Here is an 18,583-nt window from a genome sequence, read left to right as displayed (position 1 = left end):
CTCCATAGTCACATACACAGCAAAGGAGAGATGTTGTTTACACCTAGTGATGTCAGTGGTATTGAGTGACATCACAGCACAGTGCTAAGGCTCCTGGGCCTGGACACAGCAGCGGCTGCAATATCTCAACGGAGAATACGTTTATATATATGTGTGTGTGTGCGCATATATATATATATATATATATATATATATATATATATATATATTTCTCCGCCGAAATCACTTTTAAACCCATTTCCACCTTTTTTTCCCTTCTCTTCCTCTTACTTTTTTTTCACGTTTTTTTACGTTTTTCTCCTTTTCGCCTCTTTTCTGGGCGTATTATTCTTCTTTTTCTTCTTTTTTTTCGTCTAATGCATACCCCATCAGTGCAGCAATGCTTATTCAATACCGCCAGCAGATGGAGACACTGGGGGATAATTTTCTAAGGATTTATACTGATTTTTCCTGTCTGAATTTGTCGCACAGAAAGTTGCAGGCCAAATATGTGTGACATTTCTGCGACTTTAGCTTCTAGAGCATTTTTACAACATTATACATAGGTGCTGAATACATAAAAAGCGACTGTTCAGCGACAGACAAGTCGCATCGGCTGAAAGTAGGCCAGAATGTCAGTCCATGTTGGAGCAGGTTTAGATACAGTCTAAAGTATAGATCTCAAAGTCTGTGCACAGAATTTAGCAAGGGCCTCGCACCTTCTGATGCATCAGGTAGGTGCACAATAGCATAGCCTAACCCTCTGTACTTTGGTCTATATTGATGCGGGACATAGACAGCCAGCTGATGACCAATCCATTAGTGCAATGGATGGCTGGAAGCATTTGTCTTTGCCTTTGCAATACCACAGAAGCAATGCATGGTCAATGTACAGCAATGACACACCTGTGTGAACAGCCAGGAGACCCCCCCCCCCCCCCATGTTATGTTACATAGTTATATAGTTAGTACGGTCGAAAAAAGACATATGTCCATCAAGTTCAACCAGGGAATTAAGGGGTAGGGGTGTGGCGCGATATTGGGGAAGGGATGAGATTTTATATTTCTTCATAAGCATTAATCTTATTTTGTCAATTAGGAACATTCAGCACCCACCCGCTATCAAGGCAGCTGCCTATCATGTCATGCCCTACCTGCACAGGTGTGCTGGCTACTCAAATGATCCAATTAAGGAGGCCATTTAGTCAGCAGCAGCAGAAGTCCTGTGCCTGGACGCTCCAACAGCAGCCAGACACAAGCAGAAGCAGAAGCAGCAGAAGCAGCAGCAGCACCACCTTTTGCTTTTTGGCTGCAGCAGCAGCAAGGCCCACAGGGCTGGCTAGCTGGCTAGCCAGCAAGCAGGTAGCAATGAAAGTAGGAATCTTTCTTTTTAACCCGGTAAGGGGGTGGTGCACTGTACCCGAAGATACTGCCATATCGGGTCAATGCATAGGGCGACGGAAGCAAGCTTCGAAATCGGCCCCCGTTCTCAAAAATCCATTTAATATATGGTCCCCAGATAGGGGACGTATCAGATATTAAACTGATAAGAACAGATACTACACTTGATCTTAGCCAAAAGGCCGAGAAGCGATAACCGTGAAAGGGGCGGGCCCAACAAGGTGCCCTTCATGGGCACTATCACTGCTTGCTGTCAGGGAGGCTGCCAGACAATTTTCCATGCACACTCTGGGCTGGGGGGCAGTCAACCACCAGTACACACAGCAGAACCTAAACCCATACCATTATTGCTAAGCAGCAAGACAGGGGCCCATTGCACTCCCACGGGGCCTTTTTAAATGCAATCCATAACCCGGATTTGCCAGGAACCCTTCTTACTCCTCCTACTTGCATGTGACACTGGGCTTAGGATCTGCATAGGAAACACACACACAAGCACACACCTACCTTTGTTGCCTGCAGATGCCTCCTTGGCTGTCCCCAAACGGTATCAAACCAACACCCACGGGAAGCTGTAAGCATAGAGGACATGCCTGCACCCCATTGGACTTACCTGTGTGGGTTAAACCCGGGTTATTTGACAACCTATGGCGGTGATGGTTCTGCTCAGGCAGAGCAGTGCTGATGCTCCTCATAAAGCTGTCGCTGCTGTGAAGGTTCTAGGTGACATCACAAATCCCTATGGTTACATACACAACAAAGCTGGGTTGTTGTTGTTTACACTCTGCAAGGCCTGTGGAAGTGAGTGACATCATAGCACTGTAGTTCTGAGGGTTCTAGATGGATGCAACAATCTCATGTTGCTTCTATGAAGGCCATAATAGACGACATCACCAAACAGCTCCATAGTCACATACACAGCAAAGGAGAGATGTTGTTTACACCTAGTGATGTCAGTGGTATTGAGTGACATCACAGCACAGTGCTAAGGCTCCTGGGCCTGGACACAGCAGTGGCTGCAATATCTCAACGGAGAATACGTTTATATATATGTGTGTGTGTGCGCGTATATATATATATATATATATATATATATATATATATATATATATATTTCTCCGCCGAAATCACTTTTAAACCCATTTCCACCTTTTTTTCCCTTCTCTTCCTCTTACTTTTTTTTCACGTTTTTTTACGTTTTTCTCCTTTTCGACTCTTTTCTGGGCGTATTATTCTTCTTTTTCTTCTTTTTTTTCGTCTAATGCATACCCCATCAGTGCAGCAATGCTTATTCAATACCGCCAGCAGATGGAGACACTGGGGGATAATTTTCTAAGGATTTATACAGATTTTTCCTGTCTGAATTTGTCGCACAGAAAGTTGCAGGCCAAATATGTGTGACATTTCTGCGACTTTAGCTTCTAGAGCATTTTTACAACATTATACATAGGTGCTGAATACATAAAAAGCGACTGTTCAGCGACAGACAAGTCGCATCGGCTGAAAGTAGGCCAGAATGTCAGTCCATGTTGGAGCAGGTTTAGATACAGTCTAAAGTATAGATCTCAAAGTCTGTGCACAGAATTTAGCAAGGGCCTCGCACCTTCTGATGCATCAGGTAGGTGCACAATAGCATAGCCTAACCCTCTGTACTTTGGTCTATATTGATGCGGGACATAGACAGCCAGCTGATGACCAATCCATTAGTGCAATGGATGGCTGGAAGCATTTGTCTTTGCCTTTGCAATACCACAGAAGCAATGCATGGTCAATGTACAGCAATGACACACCTGTGTGAACAGCCAGGAGACCCCCCCCCCCCCCCCATGTTATGTTACATAGTTACATAGTTAGTACGGTCGAAAAAAGACATATGTCCATCAAGTTCAACCAGGGAATTAAGGGGTAGGGGTGTGGCGCGATATTGGGGAAGGGATGAGATTTTATATTTCTTCATAAGCATTAATCTTATTTTGTCAATTAGGAACATTCAGCACCCACCCGCTATCAAGGCAGCTGCCTATCATGTCATGCCCTACCTGCACAGGTGTGCTGGCTACTCAAATGATCCAATTAAGGAGGCCATTTAGTCAGCAGCAGCAGAAGTCCTGTGCCTGGACGCTCCAACAGCGGCCAGACACAAGCAGAAGCAGAAGCAGCAGAAGCAGCAGCAGCACCACCTTTTGTTTTTTGGCTGCAGCAGCAGCAAGGCCCACAGGGCTGGCTAGCTGGCTAGCCAGCAAGCAGGTAGCAATGAAAGTAGGAATCTTTCTTTTTAACCCTGTAAGGGGGTGGTGCACTGTACCCGAAGATACTGCCATATCGGGTCAATGCATAGGGCGACGGAAGCAAGCTTCGAAATCGGCCCCCGTTCTCAAAAATCCATTTAATATATGGTCCCCAGATAGGGGACGTATCAGATATTAAACTGATAAGAACAGATACTACACTTGATCTTAGCCAAAAGGCCGAGAAGCGATAACCGTGAAAGGGGCGGGCCCAACAAGGTGCCCTTCATGGGCACTATCACTGCTTGCTCTCAGGGAGGCTACCAGACAATTTTCCATGCACACTCTGGGCTGGGGGGCAGTCAACCACCAGTACACACAGCAGAACCTAAACCCATACCATTATTGCTAAGCAGCAAGACAGGGGCCCATTGCACTCCCACGGGGCCTTTTTAAATGCAATCCATAACCCGGATTTGCCAGGAACCCTTCTTACTCCTCCTACTTGCATGTGACACTGGGCTTAGGATCTGCATAGGAAACACACACACAAGCACACACCTACCTTTGTTGCCTGCAGATGCCTCCTTGGCTGTCCCCAAACGGTATCAAACCAACACCCACGGGAAGCTGTAAGCATAGAGGACATGCCTGCACCCCATTGGACTTACCTGTGTGGGTTAAACCCGGGTTATTTGACAACCTATGGCGGTGATGGTTCTGCTCAGGCAGAGCAGTGCTGATGCTCCTCATAAAGCTGTCGCTGCTGTGAAGGTTCTAGGTGACATCACAAATCCCTATGGTTACATACACAACAAAGCTGGGTTGTTGTTGTTTACAGTCTGCAAGGCCTGTGGAAGTGAGTGACATCATAGCACTGTAGTTCTGAGGGTTCTAGATGGATGCAACAATCTCCTGTTGCTTCTATGAAGGCCATAATAGACGACATCACCAAACAGCTCCATAGTCACATACACAGCAAAGGAGAGATGTTGTTTACACCTAGTGATGTCAGTGGTATTGAGTGACATCACAGCACAGTGCTAAGGCTCCTGGGCCTGGACACAGCAGCGGCTGCAATATCTCAACGGAGAATACGTTTATATATATGTGTGTGTGTGCGCGTATATATATATATATATATATATATATATATATATATATATATATTTCTCCGCCGAAATCACTTTTAAACCCATTTCCACCTTTTTTTCCCTTCTCTTCCTCTTACTTTTTTTTCACGTTTTTTTACGTTTTTCTCCTTTTCGCCTCTTTTCTGGGCGTATTATTCTTCTTTTTCTTCTTTTTTTTCGTCTAATGCATACCCCATCAGTGCAGCAATGCTTATTCAATACCGCCAGCAGATGGAGACACTGGGGGATAATTTTCTAAGGATTTATACTGATTTTTCCTGTCTGAATTTGTCGCACAGAAAGTTGCAGGCCAAATATGTGTGACATTTCTGCGACTTTAGCTTCTAGAGCATTTTTACAACATTATACATAGGTGCTGAATACATAAAAAGCGACTGTTCAGCGACAGACAAGTCGCATCGGCTGAAAGTAGGCCAGAATGTCAGTCCATGTTGGAGCAGGTTTAGATACAGTCTAAAGTATAGATCTCAAAGTCTGTGCACAGAATTTAGCAAGGGCCTCGCACCTTCTGATGCATCAGGTAGGTGCACAATAGCATAGCCTAACCCTCTGTACTTTGGTCTATATTGATGCGGGACATAGACAGCCAGCTGATGACCAATCCATTAGTGCAATGGATGGCTGGAAGCATTTGTCTTTGCCTTTGCAATACCACAGAAGCAATGCATGGTCAATGTACAGCAATGACACACCTGTGTGAACAGCCAGGAGACCCCCCCCCCCCCATGTTATGTTACATAGTTACATAGTTAGTACGGTCGAAAAAAGACATATGTCCATCAAGTTCAACCAGGGAATTAAGGGGTAGGGGTGTGGCGCGATATTGGGGAAGGGATGAGATTTTATATTTCTTCATAAGCATTAATCTTATTTTGTCAATTAGGAACATTCAGCACCCACCCGCTATCAAGGCAGCTGCCTATCATGTCATGCCCTACCTGCACAGGTGTGCTGGCTACTCAAATGATCCAATTAAGGAGGCCATTTAGTCAGCAGCAGCAGAAGTCCTGTGCCTGGACGCTCCAACAGCGGCCAGACACAAGCAGAAGCAGAAGCAGCAGAAGCAGCAGCAGCACCACCTTTTGTTTTTTGGCTGCAGCAGCAGCAAGGCCCACAGGGCTGGCTAGCTGGCTAGCCAGCAAGCAGGTAGCAATGAAAGTAGGAATCTTTCTTTTTAACCCTGTAAGGGGGTGGTGCACTGTACCCGAAGATACTGCCATATCGGGTCAATGCATAGGGCGACGGAAGCAAGCTTCGAAATCGGCCCCCGTTCTCAAAAATCCATTTAATATATGGTCCCCAGAAAGGGGACGTATCAGATATTAAACTGATAAGAACAGATTTTTTTTTTTTTTTTTTTATCTAAAGCCGAGGAACGTGCTTTCGATTCACCCAAAGTGCAAGAAAAAGTGCAAACGTGTTACACTAAAAAAACGTGCACAAAGGATGCGGTCTATCGCAAGCCCTTCTCCGATAGGAGAGAGGCCCCCCAACAAACCTTACCCTTCGCCTCCGTACCAAAAGGTACCTGCGAGGTTCCAGGTTCAATGTCCCTTTTCGCCGAAGCTACTAGGGGACCACAAATGCTCCCGGCATCCCCCTTGGCGTTAGCCAAGGTATCTGCCCGCAGAGCCGATTACGGTAGGTACCCTGCCAAAGCAGGAGTACCCGGGGTGTTTGCAGGGAGGTGCGGAACCTAATGGCCACACACACACCTCCCCTAGACCGCCAGGAGGGACACCCAGAAGGGCTACCGCATCCTGACCAATCCTGTGAACACACAACACGCAAAAAGTGACACAGTGAGACAAAAAAGAAATAAATAAGTGAATGTGTGCAGATATACTGCCCGGACATCCGGCCGGATCAATAAAAATTTCTCTGATCCTAGCCAGAAGGCCGGGAATCAAGAGGTGAGTGCCACAAGGTGAAGAGATTATGGTGCCCGTGCTTCAACTCAGTGAGTCTATTCTCCCAGTGAGTTTCGGCACCTCGGGGTCACCACTCCCCGAGGCACAAAAGTACCTCGGCTCTAGACCCTCTCAGCCTCATGGCGAGACCCGGAGGGAACAGGTCACATCGGGGCAGCCGTCGAGCTGATTCCTCAGAACCAGCCCCGGAAAGCCCTGGTACACCTGCATCCTCCATGCAGCACCCATCCCCACCAGCATGAAAACTGATAAGAACAGATACTACACTTGATCTTAGCCAAAAGGCCGAGAAGCGATAACCGTGAAAGGGGCGGGCCCAACAAGGTGCCCTTCATGGGCACTATCACTGCTTGCTGTCAGGGAGGCTGCCAGACAATTTTCCATGCACACTCTGGGCTGGGGGGCAGTCAACCACCAGTACACACAGCAGAACCTAAACCCATACCATTATTGCTAAGCAGCAAGACAGGGGCCCATTGCACTCCCACGGGGCCTTTTTAAATGCAATCCATAACCCGGATTTGCCAGGAACCCTTCTTACTCCTCCTACTTGCATGTGACACTGGGCTTAGGATCTGCATAGGAAACACACACACAAGCACACACCTACCTTTGTTGCCTGCAGATGCCTCCTTGGCTGTCCCCAAACGGTATCAAACCAACACCCACGGGAAGCTGTAAGCATAGAGGACATGCCTGCACCCCATTGGACTTACCTGTGTGGGTTAAACCCGGGTTATTTGACAACCTATGGCGGTGATGGTTCTGCTCAGGCAGAGCAGTGCTGATGCTCCTCATAAAGCTGTCGCTGCTGTGAAGGTTCTAGGTGACATCACAAATCCCTATGGTTACATACACAACAAAGCTGGGTTGTTGTTGTTTACACTCTGCAAGGCCTGTGGAAGTGAGTGACATCATAGCACTGTAGTTCTGAGGGTTCTAGATGGATGCAACAATCTCCTGTTGCTTCTATGAAGGCCATAATAGACGACATCACCAAACAGCTCCATAGTCACATACACAGCAAAGGAGAGATGTTGTTTACACCTAGTGATGTCAGTGGTATTGAGTGACATCACAGCACAGTGCTAAGGCTCCTGGGCCTGGACACAGCAGCGGCTGCAATATCTCAACGGAGAATACGTTTATATATATGTGTGTGTGTGCGCGTATATATATATATATATATATATATATATATATATATATATATTTCTCCGCCGAAATCACTTTTAAACCCATTTCCACCTTTTTTTCCCTTCTCTTCCTCTTACTTTTTTTTCACGTTTTTTTTACGTTTTTCTCCTTTTCGCCTCTTTTCTGGGCGTATTATTCTTCTTTTTCTTCTTTTTTTTCGTCTAATGCATACCCCATCAGTGCAGCAATGCTTATTCAATACCGCCAGCAGATGGAGACACTGGGGGATAATTTTCTAAGGATTTATACTGATTTTTCCTGTCTGAATTTGTCGCACAGAAAGTTGCAGGCCAAATATGTGTGACATTTCTGCGACTTTAGCTTCTAGAGCATTTTTACAACATTATACATAGGTGCTGAATACATAAAAAGCGACTGTTCAGCGACAGACAAGTCGCATCGGCTGAAAGTAGGCCAGAATGTCAGTCCATGTTGGAGCAGGTTTAGATACAGTCTAAAGTATAGATCTCAAAGTCTGTGCACAGAATTTAGCAAGGGCCTCGCACCTTCTGATGCATCAGGTAGGTGCACAATAGCATAGCCTAACCCTCTGTACTTTGGTCTATATTGATGCGGGACATAGACAGCCAGCTGATGACCAATCCATTAGTGCAATGGATGGCTGGAAGCATTTGTCTTTGCCTTTGCAATACCACAGAAGCAATGCATGGTCAATGTACAGCAATGACACACCTGTGTGAACAGCCAGGAGACCCCCCCCCTCCCCCCCCCATGTTATGTTACATAGTTACATAGTTAGTACGGTCGAAAAAAGACATATGTCCATCAAGTTCAACCAGGGAATTAAGGGGTAGGGGTGTGGCGCGATATTGGGGAAGGGATGAGATTTTATATTTCTTCATAAGCATTAATCTTATTTTGTCAATTAGGAACATTCAGCACCCACCCGCTATCAAGGCAGCTGCCTATCATGTCATGCCCTACCTGCACAGGTGTGCTGGCTACTCAAATGATCCAATTAAGGAGGCCATTTAGTCAGCAGCAGCAGAAGTCCTGTGCCTGGATGCTCCAACAGCGGCCAGACACAAGCAGAAGCAGAAGCAGCAGAAGCAGCAGCAGCACCACCTTTTGTTTTTTGGCTGCAGCAGCAGCAAGGCCCACAGGGCTGGCTAGCTGGCTAGCCAGCAAGCAGGTAGCAATGAAAGTAGGAATCTTTCTTTTTAACCCTGTAAGGGGGTGGTGCACTGTACCCGAAGATACTGCCATATCGGGTCAATGCATAGGGCGACGGAAGCAAGCTTCGAAATCGGCCCCCGTTCTCAAAAATCCATTTAATATATGGTCCCCAGATAGGGGACGTATCAGATATTAAACTGATAAGAACAGATACTACACTTGATCTTAGCCAAAAGGCCGAGAAGCGATAACCGTGAAAGGGGCGGGCCCAACAAGGTGCCCTTCATGGGCACTATCACTGCTTGCTGTCAGGGAGGCTGCCAGACAATTTTCCATGCACACTCTGGGCTGGGGGGCAGTCAACCACCAGTACACACAGCAGAACCTAAACCCATACCATTATTGCTAAGCAGCAAGACAGGGGCCCATTGCACTCCCACGGGGCCTTTTTAAATGCAATCCATAACCCGGATTTGCCAGGAACCCTTCTTACTCCTCCTACTTGCATGTGACACTGGGCTTAGGATCTGCATAGGAAACACACACACAAGCACACACCTACCTTTGTTGCCTGCAGATGCCTCCTTGGCTGTCCCCAAACGGTATCAAACCAACACCCACGGGAAGCTGTAAGCATAGAGGACATGCCTGCACCCCATTGGACTTACCTGTGTGGGTTAAACCCGGGTTATTTGACAACCTATGGCGGTGATGGTTCTGCTCAGGCAGAGCAGTGCTGATGCTCCTCATAAAGCTGTCGCTGCTGTGAAGGTTCTAGGTGACATCACAAATCCCTATGGTTACATACACAACAAAGCTGGGTTGTTGTTGTTTACAGTCTGCAAGGCCTGTGGAAGTGAGTGACATCATAGCACTGTAGTTCTGAGGGTTCTAGATGGATGCAACAATCTCCTGTTGCTTCTATGAAGGCCATAATAGACGACATCACCAAACAGCTCCATAGTCACATACACAGCAAAGGAGAGATGTTGTTTACACCTAGTGATGTCAGTGGTATTGAGTGACATCACAGCACAGTGCTAAGGCTCCTGGGCCTGGACACAGCAGCGGCTGCAATATCTCAACGGAGAATACGTTTATATATATGTGTGTGTGTGTGCGTATATATATATATATATATATATATATATATATATATATTTCTCCGCCGAAATCACTTTTAAACCCATTTCCACCTTTTTTTCCCTTCTCTTCCTCTTACTTTTTTTTCACGTTTTTTTACGTTTTTCTCCTTTTCGCCTCTTTTCTGGGCGTATTATTCTTCTTTTTCTTCTTTTTTTTCGTCTAATGCATACCCCATCAGTGCAGCAATGCTTATTCAATACCGCCAGCAGATGGAGACACTGGGGGATAATTTTCTAAGGATTTATACTGATTTTTCCTGTCTGAATTTGTCGCACAGAAAGTTGCAGGCCAAATATGTGTGACATTTCTGCGACTTTAGCTTCTAGAGCATTTTTACAACATTATACATAGGTGCTGAATACATAAAAAGCGACTGTTCAGCGACAGACAAGTCGCATCGGCTGAAAGTAGGCCAGAATGTCAGTCCATGTTGGAGCAGGTTTAGATACAGTCTAAAGTATAGATCTCAAAGTCTGTGCACAGAATTTAGCAAGGGCCTCGCACCTTCTGATGCATCAGGTAGGTGCACAATAGCATAGCCTAACCCTCTGTACTTTGGTCTATATTGATGCGGGACATAGACAGCCAGCTGATGACCAATCCATTAGTGCAATGGATGGCTGGAAGCATTTGTCTTTGCCTTTGCAATACCACAGAAGCAATGCATGGTCAATGTACAGCAATGACACACCTGTGTGAACAGCCAGGAGACCCCCCCCCCCCCATGTTATGTTACATAGTTACATAGTTAGTACGGTCGAAAAAAGACATATGTCCATCAAGTTCAACCAGGGAATTAAGGGGTAGGGGTGTGGCGCGATATTGGGGAAGGGATGAGATTTTATATTTCTTCATAAGCATTAATCTTATTTTGTCAATTAGGAACATTCAGCACCCACCCGCTATCAAGGCAGCTGCCTATCATGTCATGCCCTACCTGCACAGGTGTGCTGGCTACTCAAATGATCCAATTAAGGAGGCCATTTAGTCAGCAGCAGCAGAAGTCCTGTGCCTGGACGCTCCAACAGCGGCCAGACACAAGCAGAAGCAGAAGCAGCAGAAGCAGCAGCAGCACCACCTTTTGTTTTTTGGCTGCAGCAGCAGCAAGGCCCACAGAGCTGGCTAGCTGGCTAGCCAGCAAGCTGGTAGCAATGAAAGTAGGAATCTTTCTTTTTAACCCTGTAAGGGGGTGGTGCACTGTACCCGAAGATACTGCCATATCGGGTCAATGCATAGGGCGACGGAAGCAAGCTTCGAAATCGGCCCCCGTTCTCAAAAATCCATTTAATATATGGTCCCCAGATAGGGGACGTATCAGATATTAAACGGATAAGAACAGATACTACACTTGATCTTAGCCAAAAGGCCGAGAAGCGATAACCGTGAAAGGGGCGGGCCCAACAAGGTGCCCTTCATGGGCACTATCACTGCTTGCTGTCAGGGAGGCTGCCAGACAATTTTCCATGCACACTCTGGGCTGGGGGGCAGTCAACCACCAGTACACACAGCAGAACCTAAACCCATACCATTATTGCTAAGCAGCAAGACAGGGGCCCATTGCACTCCCACGGGGCCTTTTTAAATGCAATCCATAACCCGGATTTGCCAGGAACCCTTCTTACTCCTCCTACTTGCATGTGACACTGGGCTTAGGATCTGCATAGGAAACACACACACAAGCACACACCTACCTTTGTTGCCTGCAGATGCCTCCTTGGCTGTCCCCAAACGGTATCAAACCAACACCCACGGGAAGCTGTAAGCATAGAGGACATGCCTGCACCCCATTGGACTTACCTGTGTGGGTTAAACCCGGGTTATTTGACAACCTATGGCGGTGATGGTTCTGCTCAGGCAGAGCAGTGCTGATGCTCCTCATAAAGCTGTCGCTGCTGTGAAGGTTCTAGGTGACATCACAAATCCCTATGGTTACATACACAACAAAGCTGGGTTGTTGTTGTTTACACTCTGCAAGGCCTGTGGAAGTGAGTGACATCATAGCACTGTAGTTCTGAGGGTTCTAGATGGATGCAACAATCTCCTGTTGCTTCTATGAAGGCCATAATAGACGACATCACCAAACAGCTCCATAGTCACATACACAGCAAAGGAGAGATGTTGTTTACACCTAGTGATGTCAGTGGTATTGAGTGACATCACAGCACAGTGCTAAGGCTCCTGGGCCTGGACACAGCAGCGGCTGCAATATCTCAACGGAGAATACGTTTATATATATGTGTGTGTGTGCGCGTATATATATATATATATATATATATATATATATATATATATATATTTCTCCGCCGAAATCACTTTTAAACCCATTTCCACCTTTTTTTCCCTTCTCTTCCTCTTACTTTTTTTTCACGTTTTTTTACGTTTTTCTCCTTTTCGCCTCTTTTCTGGGCGTATTATTCTTCTTTTTCTTCTTTTTTTTCGTCTAATGCATACCCCATCAGTGCAGCAATGCTTATTCAATACCGCCAGCAGATGGAGACACTGGGGGATAATTTTCTAAGGATTTATACTGATTTTTCCTGTCTGAATTTGTCGCACAGAAAGTTGCAGGCCAAATATGTGTGACATTTCTGCGACTTTAGCTTCTAGAGCATTTTTACAACATTATACATAGGTGCTGAATACATAAAAAGCGACTGTTCAGCGACAGACAAGTCGCATCGGCTGAAAGTAGGCCAGAATGTCAGTCCATGTTGGAGCAGGTTTAGATACAGTCTAAAGTATAGATCTCAAAGTCTGTGCACAGAATTTAGCAAGGGCCTCGCACCTTCTGATGCATCAGGTAGGTGCACAATAGCATAGCCTAACCCTCTGTACTTTGGTCTATATTGATGCGGGACATAGACAGCCAGCTGATGACCAATCCATTAGTGCAATGGATGGCTGGAAGCATTTGTCTTTGCCTTTGCAATACCACAGAAGCAATGCATGGTCAATGTACAGCAATGACACACCTGTGTGAACAGCCAGGAGACCCCCCCCCCCCCCCCATGTTATGTTACATAGTTACATAGTTAGTACGGTCGAAAAAAGACATATGTCCATCAAGTTCAACCAGGGAATTAAGGGGTAGGGGTGTGGCGCGATATTGGGGAAGGGATGAGATTTTATATTTCTTCATAAGCATTAATCTTATTTTGTCAATTAGGAACATTCAGCACCCACCCGCTATCAAGGCAGCTGCCTATCATGTCATGCCCTACCTGCACAGGTGTGCTGGCTACTCAAATGATCCAATTAAGGAGGCCATTTAGTCAGCAGCAGCAGAAGTCCTGTGCCTGGACGCTCCAACAGCGGCCAGACACAAGCAGAAGCAGAAGCAGCAGAAGCAGCAGCAGCACCACCTTTTGTTTTTTGGCTGCAGCAGCAGCAAGGCCCACAGGGCTGGCTAGCTGGCTAGCCAGCAAGCAGGTAGCAATGAAAGTAGGAATCTTTCTTTTTAACCCTGTAAGGGGGTGGTGCACTGTACCCGAAGATACTGCCATATCGGGTCAATGCATAGGGCGACGGAAGCAAGCTTCGAAATCGGCCCCCGTTCTCAAAAATCCATTTAATATATGGTCCCCAGATAGGGGACGTATCAGATATTAAACTGATAAGAACAGATACTACACTTGATCTTAGCCAAAAGGCCGAGAAGCGATAACCGTGAAAGGGGCGGGCCCAACAAGGTGCCCTTCATGGGCACTATCACTGCTTGCTGTCAGGGAGGCTGCCAGACAATTTTCCATGCACACTCTGGGCTGGGGGGCAGTCAACCACCAGTACACACAGCAGAACCTAAACCCATACCATTATTGCTAAGCAGCAAGACAGGGGCCCATTGCACTCCCACGGGGCCTTTTTAAATGCAATCCATAACCCGGATTTGCCAGGAACCCTTCTTACTCCTCCTACTTGCATGTGACACTGGGCTTAGGATCTGCATAGGAAACACACACACAAGCACACACCTACCTTTGTTGCCTGCAGATGCCTCCTTGGCTGTCCCCAAACGGTATCAAACCAACACCCACGGGAAGCTGTAAGCATAGAGGACATGCCTGCACCCCATTGGACTTACCTGTGTGGGTTAAACCCGGGTTATTTGACAACCTATGGCGGTGATGGTTCTGCTCAGGCAGAGCAGTGCTGATGCTCCTCATAAAGCTGTCGCTGCTGTGAAGGTTCTAGGTGACATCACAAATCCCTATGGTTACATACACAACAAAGCTGGGTTGTTGTTGTTTACACTCTGCAAGGCCTGTGGAAGTGAGTGACATCATAGCACTGTAGTTCTGAGGGTTCTAGATGGATGCAACAATCTCCTGTTGCTTCTATGAAGGCCATAATAGACGACATCACCAAACAGCTCCATAGTCACATACACAGCAAAGGAGAGATGTTGTTTACACCTAGTGATGTCAGTGGTATTGAGTGACATCACAGCACAGTGCTAAGGCTCCTGGGCCTGGACACAGCAGCGGCTGCAATATCTCAACGGAGAATACGTTTATATATATGTGTGTGTGTGCGCGTATATATATATATATATATATATATATATATATATATATATATATTTCTCCGCCGAAATCACTTTTAAACCCATTTCCACCTTTTTTTCCCTTCTCTTCCTCTTACTTTTTTTTCACGTTTTTTTACGTTTTTCTCCTTTTCGCCTCTTTTCTGGGCGTATTATTCTTCTTTTTCTTCTTTTTTTTCGTCTAATGCATACCCCATCAGTGCAGCAATGCTTATTCAATACCGCCAGCAGATGGAGACACTGGGGGATAATTTTCTAAGGATTTATACTGATTTTTCCTGTCTGAATTTGTCGCACAGAAAGTTGCAGGCCAAATATGTGTGACATTTCTGCGACTTTAGCTTCTAGAGCATTTTTACAACATTATACATAGGTGCTGAATACATAAAAAGCGACTGTTCAGCGACAGACAAGTCGCATCGGCTGAAAGTAGGCCAGAATGTCAGTCCATGTTGGAGCAGGTTTAGATACAGTCTAAAGTATAGATCTCAAAGTCTGTGCACAGAATTTAGCAAGGGCCTCGCACCTTCTGATGCATCAGGTAGGTGCACAATAGCATAGCCTAACCCTCTGTACTTTGGTCTATATTGATGCGGGACATAGACAGCCAGCTGATGACCAATCCATTAGTGCAATGGATGGCTGGAAGCATTTGTCTTTGCCTTTGCAATACCACAGAAGCAATGCATGGTCAATGTACAGCAATGACACACCTGTGTGAACAGCCAGGAGACCCCCCCCCCCCCCCATGTTATGTTACATAGTTACATAGTTAGTACGGTCGAAAAAAGACATATGTCCATCAAGTTCAACCAGGGAATTAAGGGGTAGGGGTGTGGCGCGATATTGGGGAAGGGATGAGATTTTATATTTCTTCATAAGCATTAATCTTATTTTGTCAATTAGGAACATTCAGCACCCACCCGCTATCAAGGCAGCTGCCTATCATGTCATGCCCTACCTGCACAGGTGTGCTGGCTACTCAAATGATCCAATTAAGGAGGCCATTTAGTCAGCAGCAGCAGAAGTCCTGTGCCTGGACGCTCCAACAGCGGCCAGACACAAGCAGAAGCAGAAGCAGCAGAAGCAGCAGCAGCACCACCTTTTGTTTTTTGGCTGCAGCAGCAGCAAGGCCCACAGGGCTGGCTAGCTGGCTAGCCAGCAAGCAGGTAGCAATGAAAGTAGGAATCTTTCTTTTTAACCCTGTAAGGGGGTGGTGCACTGTACCCGAAGATACTGCCATATCGGGTCAATGCATAGGGCGACGGAAGCAAGCTTCGAAATCGGCCCCCGTTCTCAAAAATCCATTTAATATATGGTCCCCAGATAGGGGACGTATCAGATATTAAACTGATAAGAACAGATACTACACTTGATCTTAGCCAAAAGGCCGAGAAGCAATAACCGTGAAAGGGGCGGGCCCAACAAGGTGCCCTTCATGGGCACTATCACTGCTTGCTGTCAGGGAGGCTGCCAGACAATTTTCCATGCACACTCTGGGCTGGGGGGCAGTCAACCACCAGTACACACAGCAGAACCTAAACCCATACCATTATTGCTAAGCAGCAAGACAGGGGCCCATTGCACTCCCACGGGGCCTTTTTAAATGCAATCCATAACCCGGATTTGCCAGGAACCCTTCTTACTCCTCCTACTTGCATGTGACACTGGGCTTAGGATCTGCATAGGAAACACACACACAAGCACACACCTACCTTTGTTGCCTGCAGATGCCTCCTTGGCTGTCCCCAAACGGTATCAAACCAACACCCACGGGAAGCTGTAAGCATAGAGGACATGCCTGCACCCCATTGGACTTACCTGTGTGGGTTAAACCCGGGTTATTTGACAACCTATGGCGGTGATGGTTCTGCTCAGGCAGAGCAGTGCTGATGCTCCTCATAAAGCTGTCGCTGCTGTGAAGGTTCTAGGTGACATCACAAATCCCTATGGTTACATACACAACAAAGCTGGGTTGTTGTTGTTTACACTCTGCAAGGCCTGTGGAAGTGAGTGACATCATAGCACTGTAGTTCTGAGGGTTCTAGATGGATGCAACAATCTCCTGTTGCTTCTATGAAGGCCATAATAGACGACATCACCAAACAGCTCCATAGTCACATACACAGCAAAGGAGAGATGTTGTTTACACCTAGTGATGTCAGTGGTATTGAGTGACATCACAGCACAGTGCTAAGGCTCCTGGGCCTGGACACAGCAGCGGCTGCAATATCTCAACGGAGAATACGTTTATATATATGTGTGTGTGTGTGCGCGTATATATATATATATATATATATATATATATATATATATATATATATTTCTCCGCCGAAATCACTTTTAAACCCATTTCCACCTTTTTTTCCCTTCTCTTCCTCTTACTTTTTTTTCACGTTTTTTTACGTTTTTCTCCTTTTCGCCTCTTTTCTGGGCGTATTATTCTTCTTTTTCTTCTTTTTTTTCGTCTAATGCATACCCCATCAGTGCAGCAATGCTTATTCAATACCGCCAGCAGATGGAGACACTGGGGGATAATTTTCTAAGGATTTATACTGATTTTTCCTGTCTGAATTTGTCGCACAGAAAGTTGCAGGCCAAATATGTGTGACATTTCTGCGACTTTAGCTTCTAGAGCATTTTTACAACATTATACATAGGTGCTGAATACATAAAAAGCGACTGTTCAGCGACAGACAAGTCGCATCGGCTGAAAGTAGGCCAGAATGTCAGTCCATGTTGGAGCAGGTTTAGATACAGTCTAAAGTATAGATCTCAAAGTCTGTGCACAGAATTTAGCAAGGGCCTCGCACCTTCTGATGCATCAGGTAGGTGCACAATAGCATAGCCTAACCCTCTGTACTTTGGTCTATATTGATGCGGGACATAGACAGCCAGCTGATGACCAATCCATTAGTGCAATGGATGGCTGGAAGCATTTGTCTTTGCCTTTGCAATACCACAGAAGCAATGCATGGTCAATGTACAGCAATGACACACCTGTGTGAACAGCCAGGAGACCCCCCCCCCCCCCCCATGTTATGTTACATAGTTACATAGTTAGTACGGTCGAAAAAAGACATATGTCCATCAAGTTCAACCAGGGAATTAAGGGGTAGGGGTGTGGCGCGATATTGGGGAAGGGATGAGATTTTATATTTCTTCATAAGCATTAATCTTATTTTGTCAATTAGGAACATTCAGCACCCACCCGCTATCAAGGCAGCTGCCTATCATGTCATGCCCTACCTGCACAGGTGTGCTGGCTACTCAAATGATCCAATTAAGGAGGCCATTTAGTCAGCAGCAGCAGAAGTCCTGTGCCTGGACGCTCCAACAGCGGCCAGACACAAGCAGAAGCAGAAGCAGCAGAAGCAGCAGCAGCACCACCTTTTGTTTTTTGGCTGCAGCAGCAGCAAGGCCCACAGGGCTGGCTAGCTGGCTAGCCAGCAAGCAGGTAGCAATGAAAGTAGGAATCTTTCTTTTTAACCCTGTAAGGGGGTGGTGCACTGTACCCGAAGATACTGCCATATCGGGTCAATGCATAGGGCGACGGAAGCAAGCTTCGAAATCGGCCCCCGTTCTCAAAAATCCATTTAATATATGGTCCCCAGATAGGGGACGTATCAGATATTAAACTGATAAGAACAGATTTTTTTTTATCTAAAGCCGAGGAACGTGCTTTCGATTCACCCAAAGTGCAAGAAAAAGTGCAAACGTGTTACACTAAAAAAACGTGCACAAAGGATGCGGTCTATCGCAAGCCCTTCTCCGATAGGAGAGAGGCCCCCCAACAAACCTTACCCTTCGCCTCCGGACCAAAAGGTACCTGCGAGGTTCCAGGTTCGATGTCCCTTTTCGCCGAAG

The 18,583-nt window shown here is 46.2% G+C and overlaps 8 non-coding genes and 1 pseudogene across 8 annotated transcripts; all 9 read right to left on the bottom strand.

Annotated features, from left to right (window-relative positions):
- Positions 1-1,383: 1,383 nt before the first annotated feature.
- LOC130306230 (U2 spliceosomal RNA) lies at positions 1,384-1,574 on the bottom strand. The gene has a single exon (XR_008855614.1). It is a non-coding gene; the product is annotated as a U2 spliceosomal RNA (small nuclear RNA).
- A 2,095-nt stretch (positions 1,575-3,669) lies between these two features.
- LOC130306219 (U2 spliceosomal RNA) lies at positions 3,670-3,860 on the bottom strand. The gene has a single exon (XR_008855605.1). It is a non-coding gene; the product is annotated as a U2 spliceosomal RNA (small nuclear RNA).
- A 2,090-nt stretch (positions 3,861-5,950) lies between these two features.
- Positions 5,951-6,135, bottom strand: LOC130306228 (U2 spliceosomal RNA). The gene has a single exon (XR_008855613.1). It is a non-coding gene; the product is annotated as a U2 spliceosomal RNA (small nuclear RNA).
- Positions 6,136-6,830: 695 nt separating this feature from the next.
- Positions 6,831-6,990, bottom strand: LOC130306234 (U2 spliceosomal RNA; annotated as a pseudogene).
- Positions 6,991-9,085: 2,095 nt separating this feature from the next.
- On the bottom strand, positions 9,086-9,276 carry LOC130306207 (U2 spliceosomal RNA). Its single transcript, XR_008855593.1, has one exon. It is a non-coding gene; the product is annotated as a U2 spliceosomal RNA (small nuclear RNA).
- Positions 9,277-11,360: 2,084 nt separating this feature from the next.
- LOC130306221 (U2 spliceosomal RNA) lies at positions 11,361-11,551 on the bottom strand. The gene has a single exon (XR_008855607.1). It is a non-coding gene; the product is annotated as a U2 spliceosomal RNA (small nuclear RNA).
- Positions 11,552-13,644: 2,093 nt separating this feature from the next.
- On the bottom strand, positions 13,645-13,835 carry LOC130306196 (U2 spliceosomal RNA). Its single transcript, XR_008855582.1, has one exon. It is a non-coding gene; the product is annotated as a U2 spliceosomal RNA (small nuclear RNA).
- A 2,092-nt stretch (positions 13,836-15,927) lies between these two features.
- On the bottom strand, positions 15,928-16,118 carry LOC130306216 (U2 spliceosomal RNA). The gene has a single exon (XR_008855602.1). It is a non-coding gene; the product is annotated as a U2 spliceosomal RNA (small nuclear RNA).
- Positions 16,119-18,215: 2,097 nt separating this feature from the next.
- LOC130306223 (U2 spliceosomal RNA) lies at positions 18,216-18,397 on the bottom strand. Its single transcript, XR_008855608.1, has one exon. It is a non-coding gene; the product is annotated as a U2 spliceosomal RNA (small nuclear RNA).
- Positions 18,398-18,583: the final 186 nt, after the last annotated feature.

This window comes from Hyla sarda, unplaced genomic scaffold (assembly GCF_029499605.1).
Source record: "Hyla sarda isolate aHylSar1 unplaced genomic scaffold, aHylSar1.hap1 scaffold_1359, whole genome shotgun sequence".
In the NCBI taxonomy this organism is placed as follows: Eukaryota; Metazoa; Chordata; class Amphibia; order Anura; family Hylidae; genus Hyla; species Hyla sarda.
This window is presented reverse-complemented; position numbering and strand designations above follow the sequence as displayed.